Below are 19,016 nucleotides of genomic sequence, written 5' to 3' on the forward strand. Positions count from 1 at the left end.
TTTCGCATCGGGTTGATTACTTCGCTGGAATTCACGTACAATAAGCTGTACACCAGCATCTGTCTGGTTTAACAAAGTTCTCTCTCTCTCGTTGGAATCCGCGCGATCACGAGACTTCGCAGAGCACGAGCGAGCGGCCGGAACATCGCGTGCCACCGAAATATTCCGGGAATATGCTAATTACCAGTTAGTCAGTTTCTTGTGGCATTGCGACTGTTTCTACAACCGGCGGTGCCCTCTTTAGCCGCCTCGTTCCTTTGGTCTCGTCATAGCTTCCCGCGATATTGCCGCTCTTTGTCCGCCGCAATACCCGCCGGCTGCGCTTCGTTAAACATGCGATGGATCGCTCCTCCGTCGTTACCTCTGACTTTTGTTCCGCGGCGACAATGTTTATCGAACGACTGGTTGCGTTCGTGTCTTACTGCTCAGATACTTGCCAGCGAGTGACAGTGCTGATTGTTTTGATATCAAGGCTACATTTTGTACAGAGTTCTGTTGTAAATAGCTTTAAATAGTAAGAGTTTTCAAATCTCTCTCATATACACACATTTAAATCTACTTGAATTAGTTAGTTCTGAAACTTTATTGAATCCGCTACTCCAATATATTTAATTAATGGAGTTTTTAAAAATCATGTTCAACAATAAAGAACTTAATTTGATAAATCCACGCGAATAAAAGTTCTTCTACGCTTGCACACAATATTGCAAAAGATATTTAACATGAAAAGTAATCTAATTCGTACGCCATATATTAGATCCATCAACACATTTCTTTATTCGGCCTTTCATTTCCGCGCGTCACGCAAACGCGGCGAATTCTGCCGTCGGTGGAAGGACTGAATGAATCAGAAATGTTTTTTTTTTTTTTTTCCAGAAAAATGGATTTTAGCCACGCGTAAACAAAGACCGCGAGTAGGATATCGCGTGTAAATGCAAGTGTATTCAATTAATGCAGAACGGATGTTGCAGAGCGGCGATACAGCGCAAGGGACGCGCTCCTTATTCTCAAAACGGGAGAGCGGCCGTGTACGCTGTTGGAGTTAATTAATGGGAGCGAGAATGTGCACGGTCGCGGTACGTACAACAAAGATAACACGCCGTCGGCAAAGCCGTCGATGACTCCTGAAGCTCTACAGCGACCGTTCTCGCGGCACCTATGACGAGCGAATTCGACGAACTAATAGTCTAGCACTGCATAGATCGCGCTATAACGGATCCGCATTTCGCTTCGCATTAGCGGCGTAGAATCGTTACGAATACGTGCTTCATGCTCTACAAATAGTCGACAGAATATCCGGAAACCGGGGCAGCTCTATTATCGCCCAGGGGTTATACCGAGCTAACTGAAGTTCCATCGCCGCGGAGTTCCAGGTACAGCAATATGTTGTTTTATGGCGCAATCATCGGCGCGGTAATAATCATTAAATCCGTTGGACGAAGCCGAGCGGAGCCGCGGGTCTCAGCGAGGCTCGTGTTTCCTCGGACCATCTCGTCGTTAGTGTGACATTATCTGATGATATTTGTCCTGTGGCTGTTTACTTATTTTTCGTGCCAGTAAGTTCACCGACCTCATCTCGAGGTAGAGAACAATGAATCGCGTAAATGAATTGCGTCCATTTTTTCTACTAATATAGTATAAATTAGAACTACAAAACTTTGTATATTACAAAGAAAATAATGATAATCAACTAAATTAATGTAAAATGTAACCTGTTTGTAAAAATCTGCATGCTGCATTTATTTTATGTATACACTGAGAAATAAATATTGTTAATTTAACAAAATTTCCCAACTGAACTAAAATTTTGTTAGTTTAAGAATTTATGCATTTAACTTAAAAGCATAAATTTCAATTCAAGTATTTATATGTATAGTTAATTGGAATATATAAATACTTGAATAGACAAAATTTAATTTAGTTGGAAAATTTAGTCAAATTAACATTTTTTTTTAGTGTATAATAAAAATATATGTATAAAACACACAATATATCCTATCAAAGACCTTACAAAGGTAAAAAATGATACGCCAAGTACATAAATTCAAAAATGAGTATATCTTTGTTGAATTTCTTTTATTTTCTTATTATGCTAATTTCTTTTTTTACGTGTTAATAAGAAATTGTTGGTTTGGTTTGCAAAGGCTTATAAATTATACATATTCGTGGAACAATTAGTAAGGCGCCAGTAACAAATAAATTTCCCTTCTTTCGGTGACGCTTGAAGAGAAAATAATATCGGGAAAAAAGCCGGTAAGGCGAGAGAGAAGCGAGAAAAAGTTCGTGATCCGCGACGCGGCGGTTAGTTAGTCGGTTATAGTAGGCATAATTGCGGTTTACTGTCTCAATAAATATATATGACACGCACACCGCTCTCAGATCAAGGTGAACAGCGAAGCCTTCCAAGGATTTGAAATCAAGCGGGGCGTCCCAGCTCCCAGCGGGAGTGTTTTATGGCCGCTGCTTAATATAGTTTATGGTGTTTTGTCGTGTTTACGCCGGCTTGCCGCGGAACCGGAAGATTCCTAATGATTCGCTGCGGATGATCCCCGAAGAGGATGCCGAAAGCGCTCAGATATGATGTAGTACCGATAACAAGTTCTCATTATCCGGTCGCTCGTAGCTCGAAATATATATCGCCGTCAAAACAATATTTGGAGCACTCTTCCCACCGTAAATTGAACGCAATGGCTATTTGGTTGCGTAGCAAAGGTTAAGCCACCGATGTTACAATGCCCGATAATTAACTAAATGACCATCATTCCAAATGTTCCACTTTCCTAATCTATTACGTACACTTGATATGGGTACGTACGTGTATGATATATCTTATCATGACACACAATTGCTACTATCACCATAATTGCGACCGCAACATTGTGCCATTGTTAAGTATGACGGTCGATACCGAAATTATCGGCAACTCTACATGTAATGCAACGAGTACATATCTCACGGATAGTGAAGTTATACATATATTTGTTACATTATCCAAAGATAAACTTGACGAATATAAAAGTAATTTTTTTGCTTAAATGCTTTTAATTAATTTGAAAGTTTGATAAATAATGCTAATAGATTACTATTTCAATGACTAAAAAATTTTCTGTCACTTTTGTCGCTTTTTCTGTCAAAAAGCAATCACTTTTCGTTTCTTTTTTATTCGATGACACACAGATGGCACACAGCCTAGTATTCTTATACGTACATATTTTCTACTGTCTGTGAAATATGTACTTATTGCAGCATATGGTTCATGTAGAGTTATTGAAAATTTTATATCGATTTTGTGCTTTTTATACATATATATATATTTTTTAGATATTATAAAAATAAACCACCATATATTAATCGAATCAAGTTCATAAAATTATTTATGACTGGTCAATAGCATATTATAAGATAGATTGTATCGTGACGTTATTAATGTACTATATTTTACATTTTTTACGTTACACATATCAATTAATAGTAAAATGCACTTTGGGACTATGTATAATTTGCTTATTGTAATATTAGAGATACTCTGGTAAAAAAGTTCTATTTCATTTTACTTATTTAATTAGATAACGTTGCCCGCGTGTGTCATAAAAAGTTAGCCATTAGTTTAAATTACAAAATGCACGAGAGCCTTATATAATACAAAAAAATTAATAAATAATTGAGCCAAGAATTGAAATTTATGGAAATGTTCAAATACAGATAAATTTCGTTCTTATAGAAATATTATAATTGATATATACAAACGTTGTTTGTCTTTATGACTATATAACTCAAAGTAAAAATAACCAGAACTAATCAATTTGCACATATTACTTGTGGAATATGTGGTATAAATAGTTTGATTTCGCAAGCATTATAAAAATTTAGAAATTTTAAATTTAATAAACCTAAATATTGGCAGAAACAATAGATTTACACTTGCAAAAGAATGCCATTCTCATGAAAATTTCCATTAAAAAAACAATTACTTAATTTTTAGTTTTTTTTTAATAGTAATTGTTTCATAATTATCATGATTTTCAGAATAAATTTTATTAAAAAATTCTTTTCTCGTGTGCAATATGTATTTTTTTGTATGTACATAGAAGTTTATTTTGACTAAATATTACTTATTCAAATAACGATAAGTTTATTTTAAGATTATTATTATAAAAAAATTTTCTTTGTAAAGATAACCGTTACTTACTAGAAGAAAAAAATAAAATAAATAATTGCTTTTCTTAGCAGTAGAATTTTTCTGTATAGACGTGCAAATAAAACAATTTTCACAGTTTTTTATTATATTTAATAAATTAATGATATAAAATTTTATCGCGATATGTTGTGTTTGTACGTCGTGTGATATTAATAAATGTGTGGGTCAATTCTGCAAGACTGATAAAAGACAGGACTTTTAATACCTTGTTAGTCTTATTATTTATGCTTACGACACGCTGATTAAATATTACGACTAACATAATTAGTGACGTCTAGTATGCGCCGAGATTAGATAACTATTACACCGTCATATAATATTTAAAAGACAGGTCGACGTTAATAGTTTGCGGATTAGCGGCCATTACTCTCGAACAACTGTCATAATATACCTAATGTATTCTGCTTAATGTTGATATTAACGGTCATTCTACTGTTTACTAATAGCCATTATACTACCGCATGTTAGTTGAGTGTTTTACGTGTTGAATGTCTCTCTCTCATTACAACTTTGACTTAAATCGCTATGTAATTTCGCCGACCATATTTACTCTCGTCGTTTAACGAAACGTAACGAAAATTGTCATGTTTAATTTCCTTATACATTAACATGTGGCATTTTGGCCGGTATCACTGCATGCAAATCAATGATTCTTTTTTTTGTTAGTTGTTCATTATAATTGCATAATTCGCAATTTGTCTATAAATGCATTTATATTGCAAAAATATAATTGACTGATAAATTTTAATTTATTTAGTTTTTATTTAATTTAAAGTGTATATTTTTGGACGAATGTACGTTTGCAACTCATGCAACTTATTTTTAGTCATGTGAAGTTAAAATTTCGAAACAAATAATTTTTTAACATTCAAGCTTTTTGCATGTAAAAAATATAATGTGATGAAAAAAAATAACTGTCATATATGATGTAGGTACGTGTTCGAGGCAGACATTCTGATGTAAACGTTCATCGAATTTTCATTTTCTTGCCGGTAATTTTGTGGCTCCAAACACCATTTTGTAATACTTCACCTGTATTCTGTCGTTGCCGGCGTTGTATTAATGCTTACCGCAACCGTTCTTTGTTTCATCGTAGTCGGGAATTTTAGAATCGAACTAGTTTGAGCGACCCTAGCATTAAAACCCGGCTTGCTTTCCCATAATGACAGTCCACTGCAGACTATACGAGAGAAGCTAAAAGTCTCCCGACTAAAACTCAACTTATGGAACCAGATACACCACTATCCATATCTATAACATGTCAGTCTAATTATGTACAAATAAAATTACACTCAATTTGATAAAAAATATTAACATTGCTAATATACATGTTTTTACATTAGGTCAATCTGAGACATTTTCTTAGCTTATGTTGTATATTTGTTCGAATATGAACCTTACTGTGAATAAGTCGAGTAGAGTTAAAAATTGCAAATTAAAAACAAATGTTTATTTATGTAATGATTTAAGTAACCCGTAACCAATATTTATGCCGATTTTTCGCGTAAAAACAAGTCGCTGCATATCATTAATTACATACGGCGGTATTATGCGAATAAAAAAGAAAAGATTCTATAACAGAAGACGCATTAACCTTTGACAGTAATTATATAAGTTATCTTCATAGATCTCGCGGTTTTTATCCGACGTGTCATGAAGTGGTTACGCGCGATGAGAAGAATGCGAACGATGCGACAACAAGAACGTAAGTCGCGCATTATTACATAATAATCGTAGTCGCGGCTCGCAAACTGCGTTCGTATATTCCGGAATCACGCATACTCGCCGAAGAAAGACAGGAAAATAAATGAAATTTACATTTCTTCGCCGTACCGGCCGATCGGCGATGCGTCTCGCTCGCTTCTTCTCTATCGAGAGGTTGATGATGCACGATCCATCCGACGGAAAAGCGTACACGGTGCGCTCAGAAGAGACGCGAAACTCGCGCGAGCACGTAGCGTAATGCGAATAAAAAAAAAACCATTACTAGGCGATATCGCCTGGACATTCCGGATGCGGATTCATCGATCGCGCGAGGCTTCGTTTTTCATCCTGCGTGACGTACTTGCATAAATAATACCAGCGAGGGCATTTCTTCTTTTTTTTTTTTACGTTGAACTTATCTTGCTTGATTCTTCACGAACATCACGATATTCGGTTGCTATTCGGCCATTCGACAGCTGTTCTTCCCGCAATGTCCACCTACCGGTACATCCGATCCCCATGAAAAAAAAGCTGCTGGCCTGTAAAAGGACAACGCATCCGCAACGTGTCTATAACCACGGGGACACGTATTCCCGATAACTTTCCCTTCCTCGGGCAATCTTTTTCGCTGTGACCGGTGCGCAATGCCGCGATCGATGCCAACGGAAAAAATGTGGTCGATATGTTGCAGGAAGGACGCGACGTGGACACGCTCGAGAGAGGGTGCAGCAGGGTCGGCGCTTTCCGTGAATGCTGGCGGCTTCGTTTGATGCTTTTTATCAGGGAGTCCTGGATACCGAGCGTTCCCGCAGTGCGATTGGCTCCTTCCACATACACCGAGCGGCTATTGGTCATCCTCGGTGAATCCTGCGCATTATATTGAATTTATATGCTATATCGAAGTTCGCGAGTTGTAGCACTAATATATTTATGTATCGTCATGCGCGGCAGGATTGATGTTTATTTATGATTTTTTTTTAAACCTTTAACGATGATTCAGGATCAAGGATATCTTCTACGTCGAAACTGTGTGATATAACTTCGACTATTTCGCAATATAACAATTCAACGATAAGAAATATTTAGAAATCGTTTATTAAAGACCGATAGATATGTAATGTTTGATCTTATTTGCAGTATAACTGCATAATAAGCCTTCTTTCATTAAGAAATTGTAAGTCAATTTGGATTGATCAAATTGTTTCTAAAGTTTTTTTGAATGTGATTTAATTTAGCTGAATTAATCGAATATAAAAGACGAATGTATGTGTGTGCAAAATATTTTGCACACGATCACTTTTGGTATTTGATTTACGAGCTTTATATTAACTAGTCAGAACAACACTCTATTGTTTCTAACCGATCCTCATAATCACGAGAGTTTGGTTCTTCACTTCCTGAAGAGATGGCGCCACTAGGAGTATCTTCAATGTGATCTCAGATCAGTCTAAGTTTTTCTTCTTATTCTTTTTCTTGCTCAAGATATTTGTCTAAAAATTGAGACATAGTACTATTGCTCAATTTTATTTCTCTTTTTAATTTATTAAATATTAAATGATAAATGTTTGACAGTTTTGTAATATTAACTTGTTGAGTAACTTTTAAAGAATGAAATTGGTTCCGAGCTCTTTCTTACTTATAATAATTTCTTTTTTTTTTAATTCTAATTTTAACCTTAATATAAAATAGTTTTTGCCTTAAAATTTCTTCAGATCCATAAGAATTCTGATCCTGAAACTCATCCAGACTACACATAAAGTAATTAAGACAATATTAATCACTGAAAAAGAAACGCGTTGATAATTCGCGACGAAATGCGAAATGAGAAAGTTGGGCCGTAAATCATTATACGCGAGGGCGTAATAGCTTTCTGTTTATTTTCAATTTTCGCGATCCCACTCGCGAGCGGCGCTGAACCAACAGTTCGGTTAAACGGCCGCGAACGATAATCTGCGGCGCGATAAAGCGCGTGTAACGTCGCGCAATAAAATCACAATCGCCCGCGATCGCCCCGACACGATGAATTAACCACATGCTATCCCTATTTGTAGCGCGCTCGTCGACATATCAGCGCAACGATTAATTATGCATGTGGCGTTATTACGCCACGAGTGCGACCGGTGGCGAGCGGATCGGAGCGGGTCTCGCGTTTGTGGTGAACGCTCGCGGATTTGCCACAAATTGGGCCGGCAGGTAGTTAACGCCGCTCGTTGATGGGAAGCACCTTAATCGTGATTACTGGCGTACGGTTGCCGGTTAAACTGCGCTACGACGTGATACTCGAAAGAATTGGCGTGTTGGCTTGGTAGGTCGTGGGTGCGAGAGCGGAGGGACGAAATTACACGGCTTACGGGTAATTAGTCTTGCACGTACATCGCCATAGATTGTTGTGGGGCACATATATTATTTTGATCTCCCTGATATATCTCAGAACACAAAACACATCCATGAACCTCACACGTGCTATCTGAACTCGAACATTATTGTTTTATATACTAGAAGAGTCATAAGTATGAATGAAATATCACGTTGGAAATAATAAGATTATATCGCTTTGCTGTACATGTGTGTTCTTTGTAAGAACATAGCTGAGATATCAGATTTAGAAGACGAGAGGGCTTAGCTGAGATCCACGTGGAAACTGCTAAAGTCGACAACGAGGTGGTTACAAAACGTCGGCCGCGTAAGCGATAGAGGAGAGGCTCCCCTTTGCCGTTCCTTCAATTCAATTGAATTCTATTCCGGCGTGCAGTTGATATCATTGAGGTCGCCACTTAAATCTTCATTGTCGTCCGTCGCTTATTGTTTCACCCTTCGGGTACCGGTGCGTGCGTACATATATACGTACGTTTCTCTTTCACATCCGTACCCGCACCTCTAACCGGCCTGAAGGAGAACGGACTCGAGGGTCCGTCGCAGGGCATCGACAGTGAAACAGTAGCGGATACTTAAATGATGCTATTTCTCAATGGAGAGCATTATCGTGCTCATAAAGCGCGTTGCATATATAAACTTGTTTGCGCGGTCAAAATTTTACAGCGCGGCGCGTTATCCGTCAAGTGCCCTGGCAGCTATGGCATTCCGGTAAATATTGGTCACGACGCTTAAAATTAACAAAGTAAAGGAAATAAAATTCAGTTATAAAAACATAAGAAATACATTTGCAGCAAGTTACATAATTGCGGGATATAATTTTTTAGTAAACGCTTTTATTAAAAAAATGACACAAGAATGTAACTGTCTATTATTAATGAGGCATCAGTTATACCTACGCTCCCACATCAGTAAATGGGCCTGCCAATCTTGCAGCTTAATCCAAACTTAAATTGCTCACGTATCTTAAGTGTACAAACGAGGAAGTCGTGCAGGAGCATTGTCAGCGACTAATGATCTTAAAGGTCGACGCCATAATTGGGAGGAGAGTAAGGAGGACGCCGCGGAAAGACGAGATTAGAAGAAAAGGGAACGGCGAACGGGAAGAGGAAGAAACGGGGCGGCCTGTCGGCGTTCCCATGTGTTAACCACGAGGTCGATCAGCCCGGTTTGTTCGAGCGAGCATGTGGGCCAACAATGCCCACTTCGGGAGAGCGACCGCGACGCACTTCACTCGTCCATTATATTCCGTACACGTTTTCATGCGGCCGCGGCGGCTGTGCGGCTGCGGGGGTATTCCCCGTCCGTCGCAGCGCTGTCGACAGCATCGAAGGGTGCTTCACCGGCCGCGCGGTTGAAAGACGCTGAAGTGCACTCGTGGAAATTCGCAACGTGGCAAGTAGCGTCGAGTCGGGCAACATGGGACCTACCTGTGCCTTATTGGCGAGGAAGTCGGAACTCAAGTCGTTCCTTCAACGGAAGTTTGGCGACGCGGTCTACGCGCGATAGATTCGGTCCCAGAGTTGACAGCGTGGTTATTTTCTTCGGCTCAGAGGAAACACTGTGTACAACTTGGAAAGTATCGATTCTTATTTTAAGACTGCTCATTTGTGATATTACAAAATTCTACGGAGAAACTTTATTTGGAAAAATATTAAGTATCTAGGACATTTTCTATACGAATTCGACTTTTCTATATATAGGTTTTTCTCATCTATTTTACTCGAATAAACGTTGTTTATTCGTCTTCTTACATTGATGTCAATTAGCTAATTATTATTAAACACCAATAAATTTCTGTTAACATCCGTAGTGAACGAATAATGTCTATAATTTATAAACAGGTACAATAACAGTGTTGCTACAATTGCTAATGTAATTGTATCTTCAATAAGCCGTGTTGGCACTAACACTTGTAGAAATAATAATTATCACGCATGTATTGCTCGATAGGATCTTGAATCTTTTGTATACATTCGCATTGATTAATGTATATTAAGCAGTTGAGAAATCACGCAGCTCCCGCGGCTGTCATATAACATTATTTCACATTATTGTCATCGAGACTTGATCGCTATCTTTTCGCTTCAATCGCAGTGGCGTCATTAATTTTCATTATCCCCGTCTCCTTTGTTTAGACATTACTTACAGACTCATAAATGCAAATGATATGTGCAATATAATACTAATCGATATCAATCGCTGCTTGCCAATATTACGTTGTTATATAAATAAACAACTCTTGATTAAAAAATAAATTTTGTTAATCCTGACGGTACGCGCGTATGATGTTGGAACGTCATTAACCTTCGAGTCAAGTCCGATAAGTATCAACACGTCGGAGATCCCGCGGTGACGATCATGTAAAGTGAATTATCTCATCAGATTATATCGTTGTCATTAGGGCTCGATCTCTATCGCCTTCTCTTCTCCCAACCACCTACGGTGCCCCCGTTAACAATTCCACTTGATTCCGTCATTGGCGACGTTGGAGTTCCTGAATGAGTTCGTAACGAGATGCACAGCCAGAGGGCTGAGCCACGTCGGGGTTGCCAGCACGTGTCCTCAATGGACCAATCAAAGCTCACCCTCTTCTCATCGAATCTCTCTCTGGCATCCTCTTGTTTCTCTCTATCTCTCCCTCCTTCATCCCCTTTCTTTGCTCTCTCTCTCTCTCGCTCTCTCTTTCTTCAAACGATCGGCAGCTTATGTATATTAGACTAATAAGGCTTCTTGATTAGATCTAATGAATCGGGGATTCAAATTTCTTGTAATGAACTTAGAGAATGCTTACTTCTTGTTTGCTTATATATTCGCATGTGGAATATTCGCATTTGTATTGTAAATTTTTATTAATGATAAAAATTTGTCTAGAAAATAATACTAGCATTATTGTAAAAGTGCCAGTAATTTTCAGTATAAGTTAAAAAGATTACCATGATCGCTTTGTTCAAGTGTTTAACGAACCGATAGCGATTACGAAAGATGGTAATAAGAGAGCAATGGCGCGCATTGCTTCTTTCAGTATTTTAATTTACATAATGGAGCCTTGGGCGCCTCGAGTTTTTGGGTCAGTAAGAATCACTTCCAGCAGCGGGTTCAAGAATTACTGCGGTCGACGTGGTCCCGACGATCGAATGAGATCGAGGCGCACAACTCGTCGTTTCCTCAGTCAGGAGGGAATTCGAGAGAGTCCGTCGCCTGGCGGTTAACGACTCGTGAAGTCGTCGCTCGTAATTAATCATCGCAATGTTAATGACGTTCCTTAATGGTAAAATCTCACCGCTTGCCCGTAACACTCGGCCGGCTTGAAAAACAGAGTATCGCGGATGCCAATGATTAAGTTCTGTTCTGTTCCTCGTGCTAAATCTCCCGCAATTAACAGCTAATAGTAACAAATGTACAACTTGGTATTATCTGTCGATACTGAACACGAAATATAACGTAATTAATTTTTTTTAAATTTAACTCAAATAAAATGTTATCTAATAAATTTTTTGTGCGTACAAGATATTTAAAAAATAAAAGAAGGCAACTCTTTTTATTTCAATAAACATTTAAATTATAGCTTAAAATCATACATATTGAGATAAGCTTCATAGAAAGCATTGTATCAAATCGTGAATCGTTTTTATTTTCTCTTTCTCTCTCTCTCTCTCTCTCTCTCTCTATCCTTCTTTCCTTTATAATATGTGTAACGAGGGGTAGCTTAATGCGGCCTGTTGAACGTGGGTGATTCGAGGATCGACGCACGCGTTGAGGCGAACGAAAAAGGCGCGAATCGCGCGAGCGTGAACGGACTCGATGGGACTCAGCCGATTTCGCACGCTAATCAACGGACCATTTAATTGTTGGGGTACATCGTGGCTTATTGTTGAAGTTACGGCAACCGATTCTGCAGATTACGATTCGTTTCGATTGGATGAACACGATTGAATGAATACGAGAATAAACGATGAAAATTTTTCAACTTAAACAAGATACATTTTCGCTTTGGTTTTCTAGGTTTTATGTGTAAATATATTTTGTTCTAAATTAATTTTATAAATAAAAACTCCAAGTTTATTAGTAACACCCGGTATACAAAATGGATTCCGTGAACTCGCTAAACAGAAAAAGAGAACGACTGTATCGTAAAACACTAGATCATAATTCTACGCGGTGTAGGCAATAATTCGTTCACTCGCCAATTCCGCGCAATCACAAGAGTGTTAAAAGTATATATGCGCGTACATAGGTACCATGTTCAAGAGATTACAGAAAGACGAGAAGTTGCGCAGTCGGGCGCAGCCCCATGTCAGTGGCTCGCCAACACGACGATTGCGACACGACTTTTAACAACCACTCTCGACATCCAGGAGAAACTTGTGACATCAAAACTTCGGCCGAGTCTCGCGATTGCCGCCGACTCGGCGATTTCTGGAGCTCGCTGTAAGAGCTACCGCGCTCTGAATGTGTCCGGACGTCAAATTGTCCTTCATGAAGAACCCATCGTACTCATTGTCTTGGATTATATTATATAGGACTCTCATCAATTGCGTGCTTTACTCAAAGGCCTAAAAAGGAGTCTCTTTCACTTAAAAATTGAGACATTGTGTCTGAACGATGGATGAAAAATTGGAGACTTTTAATAAATTGAGCTTTAAAAGAAGAAGTAAAAGTTTTACTCTTGTTATAATTTCGAATGAAAGAAGAAAAGGATCCCGAAAGGCTTCGAGACAGATTCACATACAATATCTCTTTATAAATATTGGTATTTTGATGAAAGAATTCTTTAGTAAAGTTGATGTTTGAACATATTATATATTATTTCATAATACTACATACATTGCGTGCTTATTGCAAACAATGCTGAATTTTTTTAAAAATTATTTAAAAAGTATTAAAATTGAATTTATTTTTAAAATAAAATTATTTGTTTTATAACAAAATTGTAGAGGCATTGAACTTTACGTGTATCTGCTTAACCATACCGTTGTCTGCAGGACTTCGCTAACGATACTTTTATTATTCTATCTACCCATATGTTACACGATATGTAAAGGCTGATTAATTTGTAAGAAATATCGTAAATCATTGAAGTTCGCTTTTATAAATCGGATATTTTTAAAAATAAGGCAGCTGTAATTAGTAATTGCTGTAATTAATCATCAAACTGCAATGTCAGGTCTAAATCATAAAATCCTCTAATACATTATTCAACAGACGGATTATTTACTACATTCAGACACATTTATCAGGTAGTAAAAAGTAATAAATGGACTAACGTTAAAAATTTACGCGGTGTGTGTATTGCAACTAAATATTATAATATATATGTTACTATATTTATGTACAATTTTATTATTAGTATCATAATTGGATAAATATTTAAATGTCTATTTTACATCTCATTTCTAAATTTCAAAGCAATATGGAAAATTTTACTTTTTAAATACTATATTATAATGTATAATTGTTACATTCACAGACATTTTTTAAAAATTATTTAACATAATTGAACTTTTATCAATTTTATTGCTTTAATAATGCACACAATGCAGCATTATAAAAATTCACAGTGCACACGCCTTACGATCGCACTCTCCCTCCAAGCGTCGCGTCGTAGAGTATTAAGCCGTCCAATTGGCCGCATCTGTTGACTAGTTACCGGGTGACCTCGGCTCTTATCAGATGCGTTGACGCGATAGGAACTGAGAGAGCCGTTTGTTGTACGTCCACACGTTGAAACAGAAGGAACGAGAGAAGTAAGAAGAGAGAGAAAGAGAGAAGGGGGGGAAACTTGATACTGATTGCCCGGTCGGTGTCTCAGACCCAACCCTTCGTAGATTCGCCTTTCTTCGGCCGTTCGTAGCCACGGCGTACGGTCACGTCAATTAGACAATTAGCGAGAGAAAGTCCCTTTTGAATCTCTGCGACACGTCTGACCCAATGATGGACGAATCGCGAGGCACGTGTGGGCCCCGAGGTCGAACAAATTAAATTCGTCGTCTTCTCGTGGCGATATGCGTCGCGGCGGATAAGCGTCTCCGTGGGATTTGTGTGTCGCGGTTTCGCCGTGTGGGATTCAATGTGCGTCGCGGGAACTCGTTAGACGCGATGAGCTCTGCACTATTCGTCCGTCACGCCGGAGTCCCCTTGCCACCGTCGTAAAGTGGCGGTTTTGTTCTTGTACCGTGTACCGTTTTATTGGCCATAATTTTGGAGATTGGGACGCGCCGAGTTGATAAAAAGAAAAGATTCAATCCTTTTCCCAGAGCCGCGCACCGTGCGATGAAGAGTCCATTTGCTTTCCTCAGGGATCTTAGAACGGAAATCGAAAGCTTGTAAAACGATGTAAAATAAAATTTAATGACGTGTTGATATTTGTATGTTCTCAAAATATCGCCTTCTAAATATTAATTTTTATTTTTTGTAAGAGTATATTGCTCTACAAAACAAGCATGAAAGAACTTTACAAAATTTTTAATTAAGTGAAATAATCAAATGAGTCATATGATAAAATTGTAATATAATGCCAAATCGTCAGTTGCTGTTGACTTCTAAATTTTCATTTTCTGCTTCAACAATATACGTGAACTCTCTATAAAATGTAATTTGTAATTAGTCATTAATCAAGCTGTTAGTGCGACGTTCGTCGTGAAGGTGCGAATGTCGAGAAGAAGTTGAGGGCAGCGTGGTTAATCGAGGAAATTCAGTGAAACCGTAATTAGCGGCAGCGATCGTCGTTATAGCGGCCACGAAAGTTTGCCGGACCGGCAGCCTAATGAACTCGTTACATATTTACACGTTGTTCGTGCCTACCGAGCGGCCTGGTGAGCGCAGAAAACCACATCGAATTAAGAGGTCCTCTCACAAATTGCAGACGAGACACGAGAGAGCGATTTAAGCTCATCGATCCACGACCGACCTCCAAATTCGCTCGCACTCGCACGTGCTAATAGTATCACTCCGATCAGTAAACAATTTAATCGACCTAAAGTTGCTTTCTCGTACTGTCACATTCAACTTAATGGTTTAGCAATTATTCATATTTTTTACAATTAAAGTATTACACATATATATAAAACAGTTTTATTAGAATTGATATAAATAATGAATAAAATATAATATACAAATAGTTTACAAGAAATATTTTGCGAATATAATGTTCTTTAACTTCCTACATTTATTTCCCCCCCCCCCCCAAATCAGATATCTATTATATTAAGCTCTTGCTCCAGCAGCTTTTCCGCTGCTTTTTCATTGAATGACCGTTCAAAACCTGTTCTATCCAACCCCGCGACTTCGCCGTGTAATGAACGTACGATTGCAACCGCATGATTCCCTCCCTCCTTCCCCTTAAACCGAGGATCAATCACTACGCCACGAGAAAATTCATACGTCGTGCATTCGCAACTAAGTGCCGCCTCTCTATCATAATTATCAAAAGTCTACTAATAATTGCGCCGGGGCCGCTTCTTCAATGAAACCGGTCATTTTTACGTCTTCAAATAGCACGCGAGGAACTATGCGGAAGTATTAGCGCTGTGACGAGCGGACAGCTTCGACGCGGGGTGGTTTCGTGCCGTCGAAGTTGTCGTGGATCCACGATGTCTATCGTCCGGTCTTCCGAGTTCAAGGTCATCGAGTGCTTAGGAGGGTCGCATGTCCAAGAACGAGCGACGATGTATCGGCGTTCAGTGGTCGGCCACATGGTGAATTAAGGGTCAGCCCATTACCGATTTGACCTCGGATGACCCGGCAGTGTATACAGAGCTGGTTGCGTGCTGCTTGATTCAATTAACCCCACGACACACAAACACGCACGCGCACACGCACGCGGGACGGTGTGTGAAAACGCGTCCGCGTTTGCGCGTGTGCACCACTTCGCGACTCAAGATCCGAAGTCGTCGTTGAAGGAGAGACGAAAGCCGCGCGTGGCACAATCGCGGATCGGTAGCTTCCTGTCAAGGAAATTGAATGAGATAAATATAATTTTGCGATCAGGATACATTATGCAGAAATCTAGTTAATTCGAGCTGCTCCGTCCTTAAAAATTTCATCTAATATTTTGATAAATTTCTAAAGGTATTTTCACCGGATTAGAGATTTATATTCAAGAACGATGAAAATAGCCTTCACTTAGAGGGAAGTAATTTTATTACTTTACGCTCACAAAATTACACATGATTGACGAGTACCGATTGATTACCCGTTCTTTTAATTTACGATTAATATTTTATGTCGTCGTCATGCTTTACTATTAGTATTGTGCGTATCTGTGGTTAAATATCGCGGACAAAAATTATGAATAATTTCCTCGTTTCCTCCAGGCATCGTCGATCTTGCCGGAAATGTACATGTCCAGCGAGTTTCCTGAGCTACTGGGAGCTGAGTGTGACCAATATTTCTTGATTAGAAAGCCGCGCGGCGGCGCATCGGATGCGAAGGCGTTCGCGAAGAAGAAGAAGAAGACGACGATGGGAACGAAGAAGAAAAACGTGAAGAGTCGGGAACGGGAGAAAGGGAGAGGTAACGCACGTTGGAGGAGAGGAAGTCCCATCTGGTTCGCCGTGGACCACTCGTAGAGAGGATCCATCAATCACATGTGTCCCGCACCTCTTCCCAGTAGCAAGAACCTGCAGAACGTCTTCGCCTTTACAACGGCGTCGCCGAGGAAGTCAGATCCCCATCCTTTGCCTTGATCGTCCTAGGGTCTCTCGCTTCGTGCAAAAAGCGCGTAATAATCCGCGGGCATTGTGCTCCGGCGGACGTGGAAGAAAATAGTATGCGCATGTTCTCAGTCACCTATGTGCATCCGTTGGAAAGTCAGTAGGGATTGTGCGGCTATTGACAAATGGCTCTTGTATGTTCTTCTAGCGATGCAGTGAGCAATTGTCGGTACGCGTTTAGAATTTCTTTGCTTTGATCGTTATGAGCAAGGTGTTCTATATATTTAGTACTTACATTGTCGTTACATTACTCCACATCTTCGCACTATTTTTACAACCTTCGCATTCTAAATTCTTCGTTTCTTCCCAATTTCATAATATCTGATTATGGTAAACTTTATACGCTCAGAACTATCGGGAACGCGCACTAAGGAGAAAGTTATGGATACAGAGGAATCGAAGAGACTAGAACGGGAGAAGAGAGAGATTATCCAGCGAGGAAAGAAGAAGACGATGGCTCGGCTCTCTCGGAGGCGAGATTGTGTGTTAATGTATGGCTGGCATTCGGACGACAACCGTGACAAATTGCTTTATTAGGTTGGCAGCCCAGGAGCCTTTCTACTCGCAGCTCGCACCTCACGGTCGCCACTCATCGTGATTGTACGCTCTATTCTCCTCCGCCTCTTGTTCTTCTTCATTCTACTTCGTCTTCTTCTTTCACCACACGGCGGAAGACAACGTAACTCGCGGTTGGATGAATGGATGAACGGGGATTCGCGCCGCGGGAGGGCGGTCCTTTTTTGAAATCGAACCGATCAACCCAGGCTCGAACTCGTGGACCTACATGGCGAGATCACCTATATATTGGTTCAACACTATTGGGAAGCTTATATATTTTCTTTTGTTCACCTACCGCCAATCGCAATTTTCGTCATTAATCTTGAACTATCCGTTGAGAGACATTATTTCAAGCTTAAACTTATAGAGTTGCAAGCATTTATATCTCGCAAAATTATTGGCTTAATACGTGCAATTTACTGCTGTAATAAATTCGATACATTATTACTACTAAAAATATGCAAAAAATACATTTTGCAAAAATTGGAAAACGTTTCGATTTAACGTGTAACAATTAAAGCGTGATAATTCTTTCGTATGCCTCCTAATATTTATGCACCTCCAATTATGTCTATACATATCAACTTCCAACCTGTGCTATTTCACATCGTTACTCGGGAGCTCCACAAAAACTGGGCCCAATCTGGCATGGCGTTCCCGAATCTGATTTATTGACGCCATCTGGATAATTCACAAAGTGTGATTAGCTTTGACGTGGTACAAAAGACGCGGCTACCGCTTCAGGAAGCCGATACGCCGCGGATCGGCTACCATTACGTCACCTGGGCAAGGTTGCCGCCACCTTACAGCTCGTGCGTCCGCGCCAGCAATCCGGGTGAGAAGGCGCGGATTATTAATGTTCGCGCCGGCCCGTTAATGGATCGGGGATCTCCCATTCGAACACGGACGAACGTAGTATGCGGGTCCAGCTGTGTGGACGCGTTATAAGATCCTTTTTTGCGAGGTACAATGTCCTGGCGACTCCCGGATGCGGCGTCATTAAGTTACCTCTCCCTTCTCCCCCATCCTCACCTACCCCTGGTCTGCCTCACCATACCTTGCCAGGTTCTCCGCGGCGAACGAAGCCGGGCGATGCCGTTTCCTCGCCGGCGACTAGCAACGGTGCCGAATACCAAGCTGGCCACTTTTATTCTCGGGAAGGTTATTAACTCTAGGGGGATTAGCCTTCGTTACTTAAATCAAGTCAACTGCTTAATGATCTATCGTCACCTCCGTCGGAATCGCTCTTTCGGCATCGTTCCTTATTTTGGTAGCTCTTTGAGTTTTATAATTAGTGAAGATGTATATTCCGTGCGAACTGTTGTTATTAAGGATTTACTGTTTTCATGACTAGCAATGTATGTATAGTGACAACGCATTTCTCGGAATATAAGTATGTCAATGAAGCTGTCCTTACCACAAAATCGCTGATTTAGATAAAGATTGGTAGATATAGTACAGCGACAAAT

The 19,016-nt window shown here is 39.6% G+C and overlaps 1 long non-coding RNA gene and 1 pseudogene across 1 annotated transcript in view; one reads left to right on the forward strand and one right to left on the reverse strand.

Moving 5' to 3' along the window:
* The window catches only part of LOC105831524, a 221,029-nt gene that overhangs the window by 73,027 nt on the left and 128,986 nt on the right, over positions 1-19,016 (forward strand). The gene's annotated exons all lie outside the window — the stretch shown is intronic.
* LOC118645403 lies at positions 16,200-18,971 on the reverse strand (annotated as a pseudogene).

Source organism: Monomorium pharaonis, chromosome 4 (genome assembly GCF_013373865.1).
Source record: "Monomorium pharaonis isolate MP-MQ-018 chromosome 4, ASM1337386v2, whole genome shotgun sequence".
In the NCBI taxonomy this organism is placed as follows: domain Eukaryota; kingdom Metazoa; phylum Arthropoda; class Insecta; order Hymenoptera; family Formicidae; genus Monomorium; species Monomorium pharaonis.